General features: G+C 38.3%; 1 pseudogene; it reads left to right on the top strand.

Annotated features, from left to right (window-relative positions):
* The window catches only part of LOC101304229, a 16,334-nt pseudogene extending 5,079 nt beyond the window's left edge, over positions 1-11,255 (top strand).

Raw genomic sequence — 11,255 nt, 5'->3', positions numbered from 1 at the left:
AACCCTAACCCCTACCCTCTCTCTCTCTCTCTCTCTCTCTCTCTCTCTCCCTCTCAATATGCGAAAAACAAAACTCTAACACGAGGACGAAATCCAAGTTTCAGAGACTGAACCTAGTCGATTCTTCAACTCAGGTAAAACTCAAATTAAAGATCTAGGGTTTTGAAAGATTTGTGTTGATTTTTTGAAGATCTAGGGTTCATAGAGCAATTTAGGGCCTAGCGATTTAAGCTTTGTGTTGATTTGTTGTGATTTGATATGATTTTTGTGGATATGAGTGATTCTAGTCTTGATTTCAGAGGATTTGTTGTGTTTCTAGTGTTTTTGTATAACTAATTGTTCTTGCCATGACTTCTTTTGAATGAAAACTATGATTTCTGTTGCTCACTTGCTCTTATTGTATCTTAATACTGTGTCCAACACTATATGTGGAGTTCATGTGTACATCTATGTTTTAGTTGTCTTTATTATGGTTTGTGTCTAGCATAATACTGTTACACTTGTACTTGCATGGTTGTTGTTGGTTTCCTCCCCCCCCCCTCATGTGTGGCATAATTGGACTGAACATGGGCATTTAACAGTTGGAATGGGTCATTAACAATGTACCATAATAAAGTTTTTTCAGAAATTAGACTAAGCTTCTAACAAATTTGGCCCATATTAATATCTCGGCACATGACCATTACCAGCCAATACCGCTCAAGAGTTGGCTGGTTGGCGGTTTTGACAAAAAACCCGGTAACCGTACCAAATCTAGCCCTACCAGCATTCATTCGATTGATTTTACACTAATTTTTAAGAGTATCTTGCAATCCCTTAGTTTCTTCCACCATTGTTTTGATTGTGTCCTTAGTTACTTTGTTTCAATCCCAGGATGAAAATGAAGTCGGTGCCAAATCCAAGGGTGCGATCGATGTGCATGGTGATATGCTTTCCAATTACGCTTCCCCCACCCTCCTGCTCCTCTTCGTTCATTTTCTGTAAAACCTAGGTTTCACACATGATTTCTTTAACTACGTGGCATTTTTTACTGATTATTTCTTATCAACGGTGTCCATCTCGTCATACTCTTTCGAGAATTCACCAATCAAACACATTCCAATCATCTTGAGGATTTACTCTTCAATTTCAATGCACATAAGCTTGGAAATTATGTCGCTCACTCCACCTACATCTAGGAGTATTTAGGCAAGAGCTGGTAATCACTTTTGAGCAATTCCTTGGTTATCTTCAGATGCCGGTGAACTCTAACTTCAAAACCACGTCTCATTTCAAGCAGGTTCAAATCGACCAAATTCTAAAGTGGATCTCGATCCGGACCCGGTTCCTGATTTGGATCTGGATTCACCTCCTCAATCAACTCAAGAAACTTTTGATCAACGCTTGACACTAGTATACCACCGCTGCTAGTTTTAGTGTAGCCTCAGATTCTTTAATTTCGTCTAGGATCTCTAAGTAATAAAACTAACGTCGGTGCAAAATTTTTGGGTGCAATTAATTGGTTCTCGACTTCATTATTTGATAAACAAAATGCTAATTTTTCAAAATATTACAGCTGATAAGTTTCCTCTAAACGAGCTACCAAGTCACGTTGGTAATTTGTGTTATTTTAGAGGAGCTACCCAAATTACCAATTGGGTAAAACAATGCTTGGTCAAGCAATAGTTCATTATAGACTCTAGACTCAACAAATCGTTATTCAAAATGAAATAGAAAACTACAATCGAAGGAAATCCAAAACTATGAATCCAAAGCGAAAAAATAAAAGCTGACAACACCTAAAGGATTGCATGAATTCGAAGCAAAGAAAAAGGGAAATTTCAGGACTAGAGACCATTACGGTGTACCCAACTATTGCTCTTCATGATAATTTTGTTAACATACCATGCAACTCTAGATTACCACTAGGGATCACTCCGAGTTGGGTGACATCTCCACCTCCGACACTGTGCCAGTGTCAGAGACCACATAACCTGCCACCATAGAGTTGACATCCTTAGCTTTAGGTTTGTTGTGGCTGTCGTGGGAATGTCTCTGCTTCTTGGAGCTACTGCTCTCAAAAGAGCAACAGCTTCAAGCGTGCCTTCTAGGTTTGCTACAAACCCTAGTTGCTCCACTTGTAGTGGTTGTGGAATAAGAGCTCGTGCATGTTTTGCTCGCTTCCCATCGTCATTAATATCTTCAGCGTCCTTATCCTTTGCAGCACACTCTCTAAACCTTAGAGAGAATAAGAAATTGTTCCAATAATATAAGAGAAATGCGAAAGCATTGTTCCAGACGATCAAGAAAAACTTGGAGAGCATAATGACATTTTCATAAGCGTTGATAATACAGATGCTACTTGGGTAGAATCTAGTGCAGGTCAAGCTGAGTTCTGTTGGGGTGATCAAGAAAATGAAAATCCTATTGGTCATCATGCATATGCTTAAGTTGTAGGTGTAGCCACTATTATGGCTAATATGCCTACACCACCAAGCATAAATGACACCCTCTTTGTGGGCCCATGAGCCATGGCTGGACCCGACCACCATGTACATCTCGAAGCCCGACATACAAGCTACACAACGGTACTCGGAAGCGGCCAAGACCTTACCGGGAAGTCACCTTGCCGACCTCACCAACATGTCCTCACACAACATTTTGAAGACTAGAATAGGACTCTTGTCCTAATTTGGAAAACATGTAAAGGAATGAGCCTCGTTCTCCTACAACCTCTTGTAATACCATGGGGGCCACTTAGGCTCCCAACACCTAGTACATGTTAAGTGGATATAGTCTACTGTAAGAGATGGAGATGAACCACTATAAACCTCATGTCTCATTATCTCTTTCTCTCACTCTCATCATCCGTATGTGCAAGGATTATTCCAACGATAATCCATTGCATCAACATTGGTGCTGTCTATGGGAAGTCGATACAAATGGTTTCGTCACACCTTCGATGAGCTAAGTCCTCTCAAACATTTTCTTAAATGTCATTAACTCATTCTAAATCCTTAAACGACAACTTAAGCCCAAGTTTAATCAATGGTTACCCATAATGGTAACCCAAAAAAAAAAAAAAAAAAACCTTAAGACGGAAGTTCAATTTTTGCGTCAGCACCATCACACCTGCCAGATCAATCACCGCTCATCAAGCTAGATACACTTTGCCAGATCAATTACCACCATGGTGAATTTTTTCCAAGTTGTACCGCTAAATTTGAGATCATCGGTTTTGATTATCTACCGAGCTTGGATTCTCTAGTGCACAACAATTCGGGACAAAGCCGTTTGCTCTCACCACTCACCGCTCTCCAAACTCATGCCGCCCAACTTGGCGTTGCACCCAAGCACAGTAGCCCAGCGTTACACCACCGCTAAGAAAAGCAGCGTCGACCTAACGAGCAAACCGCTCTTTCTTGATCGCCTGGAGAAATGAACCGCCTAGTTGCGGCAAAGGACCAGTCCGCCTAGAATTGGTCCGCGCAGAGAAGTGTAGAGCTTAGTCTCTTCCACCACACTAACAACGCTAAAGACTCTGCCAAAGTTGAATCTCATACTCACCACTGTGCAAACCCAAAACATATGCCTGCCATATTTAGTTAAAGTTTCTTTGCAATTGGTATAGCTTCTGATTTACTACTAAATGTGAAGTGCAACTCATAATTGAATTTCAAATGTGCCATACATTCTTCTGTATACACCATATATAAGATGAGCCAATAGCTAGACACGAGGGACTTGAATATGACCACACATATTAATATACTAGCTCTTCGTTTTGGGTAATCATAATGCATCTGACATATACATATAAATTTGCGAACATTGACTTCATAAAAAAGCATGATATAATTGTCTTGCAAATTGCATATACACAGGGCATATGTGCGCATGAGTAGCCACACTTAGCAAATGTCAAACATATTGATACCCAACTAATATTAATTTTCAACGCCTAGCTACAAGATATGTGTGATGCATTCTCACCCATGCATATACCCATATGTGTGCATGTATGAAACAAACTTATGGTTCATCAAGTAATTACTGACCCTAGTTCACTAATACATGTGTTTATATGATGCAAAGCTTATGATCATTAGACTCATACCTTCAGGGTTAACATACTTGATCATATTTATATACGTATTTTGTTAGAATTACCATTCGAATGCAATAACCATTCAAACATGGCAACAAGAAAGTTACAAGTATAAGTTACTAATCCCTTCTTTATTTTGGTTGGAGGAAACTGAATCACTTAAAACCGGGTATCTTCTTGTGCATAAGGTCACAACGAGCTATTGGCGGTCATTCCCCAATCACATAGAGCAGCATGTTTGGACAATTCCAACTAGATTCAGGGACTTAAGCAAATTTCACTCCAATTCACTTCAAGTCGTCATAAGATAAGAACAATCTATATTTTGATATACGCTCTTACAAAGAGCTGATGCCATGCCATTACATGCTTTCCTACTTTCAATCATGCCTAGCTACAACATTGTGTAAAAACACTTGTTATGCTTCACAAACTAATGTCATGCTTTACTTGTCTACCTAAGAGCAAGTCCACCCACTGGGTCTTCGTTGGGAAGACTTGGGTCATGGGGGTGACCTGGGTCGTTACGTGGTAATGAAATTGGACTGTAGTTTTCACTCACAATTTTAGTTTATAGGTCGCCACGTGGCAGTGACTGTTTAATAAATTTTATATTTGGTATTTTATATGTTCGGTTTATTTTTGAGTTTTTCCTGAAATGTCAAGTCTTCGATTTAAGGCTCGTGTGTGGTAGTACGCGTCGACACGTGGCCACAAACATATTCAGATTATTTTTTAGTACGTCGAACTATTTTCTATGTTTTATCAAAGTTTCGATAAAACAAAATTATTTTTCAGAAATTAGAAATTCGTGATTAATTCTCAACTGTTTGATCTCTTCATTTTAAATATGGGCCGTTCACTTTCTCTATAAAAACCCAACTCAAGTCAACTGACCCAAATCATGTCAACTCTTTCTTCTTCGAAGAAGACCAAGAGCTGTGTTGCACTCTGACCGCCCAAGACGACGCCGTCGATTCTGGCCACCCCACGACGCCAGAGTTGGCCAAAACCATCCTCTTTCTTCCCTATCCTAAACCCCCATCATCAATTTCACATGCATTCACCGTGGTGATCGAATCGACTCTGGGAAGCTTTTGCTTTTTCGACTAGGGTTTGGGTTTCTGGCAACCAAATCGTTTGCTAGAGGTATGGTTGTGATCACCTTTTCCTTCTCTATCTTCTCTTACCTTTAATTTCACGAATTGCTTCTATTTTTTAAATACATCATTTTCTCTGCGTTTTTGGGATTCGCCGGTGATCTTCCACCGACGATGTCGTCTAACCTTTCCGGCATGCGTCTCGCTCTGTCTTTGATTCGGTTGTGCCAGAGACGCAGGAGAGCAACACATTGAGGCCTGGGCGTCACAGTGCCACAACGTGGCCAACGTCATGTGGTGGGGTGCAGGCGAGCTGAGGTGGCTCGGAAGGCCCAGGTCATCAAATTCCTTTGCTTGGGTCATGGGTCTGACCCAGGTGATGACCCAGGTTAAAGAAATTTCATGGGTGGAGGGAGGTTTTTTCTGGCTGGGTTTTCGTTTTATATGGCGAAGGCCTGGGTCTTGCTTTTGGGGTAAGGGTGGACTTGCTATAAAATGCCATTAAACATGAGCACAAAATGCAAAATGTTATTAGCTAGCAACTTCACTACTAGTACTTGCTATGATTACATGTCATGTTTCTATTCAATTAGATGAACATGAGAAATCTTTGTAAACAAATCATGTCGTGCTTAGAGATGTTGTGACATTAAGACTTTTATCTAAAATATGATGGGGTTAGAAATTGTTAGCGGTTTCGAGCATGGCTACAACCTAATCAAGTCACAGTACCCCACAAGCAACACAACGCCTACCCGCTCACAATACCCAACTTGCAAAACAACTCTATCATGTTTTAGTTAAGCATTAATGATCATTACCTCACCATGCTTCATATCATTAACATAAAATACTCCAATTATTCCACTTGGTGTTGTTTGTAAAAGTAGTAAAAGATGCATGCGTAGACTTTATCTATGTCGTTTGCTAAATTTTATTCGTATCACTATGTTAAAACACACAAATATCCGAGCAATCCCTAATTAACAAGCGTAACTCGAGGACTTCTACGCATTCGCATATACAATAAGAATGTGTAAGCATGGATCCGTTCACCAACATTCAAAGCCCGGGGACTACCCGTCTCGCATGGATCTGCTCCACCAATATTCAAAGTCAGGGGACTACCCGGCACACAAGCAAACCATATTTTTGTAACGCTAATAAGCTACAAATGAAACGGGATTATCCCAACTATTATTCTTGGGCAACCGCTTGTCCATCAAGCGTCAAAACGCCAAGAATAAAGATAATCCCCTAACGATTTTATTTAGGAACAAAAATGTGGTGGATTTTTCAAAAGTTACGCATAAGGAGCATGCTCAAGTCCATCCTCACATGCAAGTGGACCTTGGAAGATATGACGAACCACATGAAGAAGCCTCATGCAAACGGGATACCTCGCAAAGCGAGAGATTAACGATTATTATTCACTATTAATTTACCTCACCGCTTGTGGGATGCCTCACCGCTTGTGAGAGAACAACACTTTACTTCACCCTATGTGAGAGACTAGTGAAGTTTTACCGCTAGGAATTCGCCTCACCTTTTGTGAGGTGTCTCACCAAGCGAGAATCTAGTGTGCTATGATTGCATGCTAAGAATTTGCCTTCTTCGATGAGAGACCCTCGTTGAATGAGAGAACAAAAAATGTGCCGCCCAAACAATTTTCCTCACCGCTTGTGAGAGACTAGCTAAGATTAACCGTTAGGGATTTTTCTCACCTCTTGTGAGAGACTAACGAAGATTAACCACTAGGGATTTTCCTCACCCACTAGGCCATATACATCATCAGACGACACTTTTCAGACGACATATTTTGGATGATTTTGAGTTTGTGTCGTCTGATTAATTTTTCGACCCTTCAGACAACATTTGTGAAGTATAAGTCGTATGAGTGCCATGCTCCCTTCATACTTCTGGATGTTGCTCAATTTGTCTGTCATATGCAAAATTTCAGACGGCATATATATGCAGTGTAAAAAAGCAACATTTAGCAACTTTATGGTAATACGTCAGACAACATATAAAAGTTGTCTGTGAAAGAATGCGAAATCTACTTTTAATCCCCTTTTTATATACTTCGTCCAACAACATATTAATGTCGTCTGAAACAACCATAAATCTTTGATTTATACCTCCATTTTGAACCCTTAAATTCACTTATTCAGACGACAAACAAATGACGTATAACAAACCCATAAAATTGAGTGTACGAACCTTGTAATGTATAACTTCAGACGACATATGAAAGTGGTCTCTCTGACCCTAAAATACTCAATTTATAATTAAATATTGAGTTTGGTTACCTTTTATTGTATTTAATAAGATGACATATAAATGTCGTCTGAGGGAACATGAAATATAAGTTTGAAAAATGGCTCAACCTTTTAATCTATTCATCAGACGAGGTTAATATGTCGTCTGTATGAACTTAAAATAGTCAATTCATTTGAGTTTGGGAGAGGGCGCCAACCTTAATGTATTCATCGCACAACATAAAAATGTCGTCTGGACCTGAAATATTTGAATTTGGGCGCTAGAGTTTTCCCTCACTTTTTTTCAATGTGAGACAGCGATTATATGTCGTCTGAGGTTGTAAATAAGTGGTCAACATAAAATGTGCATATTTTCCAAACGGAAACGCCCTTATCTCCTCTGACCAAAACTTATATTTTTGATTAATCGGTTTTCAAACTCCCGTTAAGAGTAGGAAAACAGTTCTATGTAATAGTTTGGACACTTTGATGAAACGATGATGTACTTCTCCTTGTGGAAGCTATAAGAAAGTTTATCTATATATGAAGTTGACTCTAATGATCGAGACCTATAAGTTATTGAAAATGGGTAAATTTTCATCCACATACATATTTAAGTACTGCGATCATATCCAACGGTCAGATTAGGTAAATTTTGTCTCATGTATATAGTTGCCTTATAAAGATGTATGTTTACAAAGAACTTAGTAAACATGTTATAGCACATTAGTATGCATGTTGTGATTCAAATGACGGAAATAGATTTTTTTCAAGTTTGAGTGTTAGATGTCATCATGATAGTGAATTATGGATGTAGAACAAAATCATGCATTTTCGATAAAGTTCGTGTCTCGGTCGATGCGGTCAACGTTAATCGAATCTTCCTTAGTAACTTCAGACATATATGTCGTCTGAGCAATACTTTTAAAAGTCAACACTTTTATCTAAACGAAAACGCTCTTATCTAGACCGACCAATACTTAAAGTTGGGATTCGTCAATTCTTATACCATCATCTAGTGTCAACGAAACTATTTTATGCGAACATTCAAACCCGTTTATCGACCGATCATATAGCTCCCCATGAGGAAGAATAGGAACGTTTATGTATATATGAAGTTGACTCTAATGATTGAGACCTATAAGTTATCGAAAATAGGTAAGTTTTCTACCACATACATATTTAAGTACTACGATCATATTCAACGGTCTGATTAGGTAAATTTTGTTTCTTGCATATAATTGCCTTATAAAGATGTATGTTTACAAATAACTTAATAAACATGTTCTAGCACATTAGTACGCATGTTGTGATTCAAATGACGGAAATAGATTTTTTTAAGTTTGAGTGTCAGATGTCATCATGATAGTGAATTATGGATGTAGAACAAAATTCATGCATTTTCGATAAAGTTCGCGTCTTGTTCGATGCGGTCAACGTTAATCGAATCTTGCTTAGTAACTTCAGACGGCATATATATGTCGTCTGAGCAATACTTTTAAAAGTTAACACTTTTATCTAAACGAAAACTTTTATCATTGGGAACGCTATGAAAAAAATTGAAAATGAGGGCGGGCTTCTAAAATGAAAGGCGGGACTCTAAAATGTAGAGCGGTGCATCTCCCTCATTTCTAAAATTAAAACCATTTTTAATTTTAGAACCTTTCCAGTTCTCAACACCTCATCATCATACTTGTCGAAATAAACACCTCATTATCATATCTCCTCTCCTCTCCTCTATCTCCAGCTCTCCTCTCATCTCGTTCTCTCTGTTCTTGCTTTCTTTCATGGAACATAAAGGTAAGTCGTTTTCCTTTCTTTGATTCTTCTTCTTCTTAATCTCTTTAAAGATTAGGAAATAAAGTTAGGGTTGATTTACGAGAATGTGAAATTAGGGGTTAACGTTTCTACAGAAGAGAAAAGAGAGAGAGAAGAAGGAAGAGAATATGAAGAAAGCCGATTCCAGGAAGTGTCTGTGTTTTGCGCATGAGAATATGAGGGCTTCTCAAGAAGAGCTTATCAAGACCCGAGGAGTGGAAGGAGTCCACCTGGTCTGATCGTGAACACGACGTTGCAATTGAGAAGGGCTCGTACTTCGCCATCTTGGGATGGTGCTTGAAGGTAAACCTTACGCACGCCAGGTGTTTGTTAAATTGCCTCGCTGGGCTATATTGCAATGCATTGATTAACTTTTTAAGGTATGAGAATTTGAAATTGGGGGTTAGGGATTCTGTTTCTCAATTTGAATTTTTTTTTTTTTACTGATATCTCGTGTTTATATATATGTTTTGTTTAATCTTAGGTTGGATATATGATTACAATCAGGTTTTTCATGGCAAAGACGTCAAGGTTAATAGTAAAATTGATGATGTTTTCTTTCAATTATGCACTACAAGCTTTTGATGTAAAAGATTTATGGTACTGGCAATCGCAATCAATTCTTCATATCTTATGGCTTTCAGGTTGCTGACTTCTTCACAAGCATGCCTATGGTGTAGTTGATGTAACTTAATAGCTCATGGAGAATTTGTCTAATAATCAGGTACTATGAACATAAGTTTTTCAGTATAATGTTTTTGGTGCAAAAGCAAGATAAATATATAGTAAGATGCTGAGAGACAAAAAGTCTCATAAGAGTTGGAATATTGGATGATCTATGATTGATTTCCCTTTAGTATAGATATATACAGTATGTACTGCCCAAATATTGCAAAACAGTTTGTAACAATAATGCTTAAGGATTTCCCACATAGGATGGTTGTAGAACACATACTTTAATCTTCGTATTCTCTTTTTTCGATCAATCTCTAAATCTTAGATTCGCACTTATTAGTCTAACAACATGTATGTTCCTATTTAGGCTAGAACTTGGGAGGAGAAGAATGTCAATAAATGGGCGACGGATACAATAAAGGTACCCCTTTGTTGAGCTGCTACCTTCTTCATTATCATTGCTTTAGCTTTGAAATTAAATGATTAGCTCTTTTGCAGGAGTTGCTTGCATCAGTGGGTTCCGTGGAGTTCCAAGGGGGCTGTGCAGAAATATCAGATGTCTCAAAATGCGTAGGGGATGTGGGTCTTAATTAATTTTGTCATTGTTCTTGTATGCCAAATTCCATTTATGAGAAAGCTGATTCTAGGAATTTCTTTTCATTCCTAAAGCATATTTATTGTTCCAGAGCTTTGGATTTATCGTATTCAATTGTCATGCTTACTAAATTCACCGTTCCATTTTGTTTTTCTTGTTTTCCCTAATCTTTGTCATGTTTCATTCCTTAATTATGTTATTTCAGTTGAGACTAGAGGTTATTATCATGTTGAGTCTGGTGATACAATACTAGCCTAATGACTCATCATCCCTCACGAGTTGATCTTTACTGAGTGATCAGGCATTCTTGGTGACTGTGAAACAAGAAACGCGTCGGCTACACATATGAACTAACCCTGAAATTCAAAGGTAATTGGCTGCATTGTATAAATGTTTCTTTTCTTCTTTCTCTATGGTTTATCTGAAATTTACATTATCAGGGGAATGGATCACCGGAGAGGAGAAAAAGATGGTCAAGGGCCACATAGACATCCCAGATGTTCCAATGGTAAGGGTTGATATTATACTTTCTAGTTTATATGGGGAAGCATTGTCTAATCTGGTACTACTTATATGTCGTAGTTGGAAACTTTACTTTACAAAGTCATCCAAAGAATGTGCCTGATTTATAAATAGTAATGTTATCTACAAATATTTTAACTTCTAATGTAACTTGGATCATTTTATTCTTTTGGCTGCATCAGTTGGTAGAGTCTGTCTAA

This window comes from Fragaria vesca, linkage group LG1 (assembly GCF_000184155.1).
Source record: "Fragaria vesca subsp. vesca linkage group LG1, FraVesHawaii_1.0, whole genome shotgun sequence".
NCBI lineage: Eukaryota > Viridiplantae > Streptophyta > Magnoliopsida > Rosales > Rosaceae > Fragaria > Fragaria vesca.
This window is presented reverse-complemented; position numbering and strand designations above follow the sequence as displayed.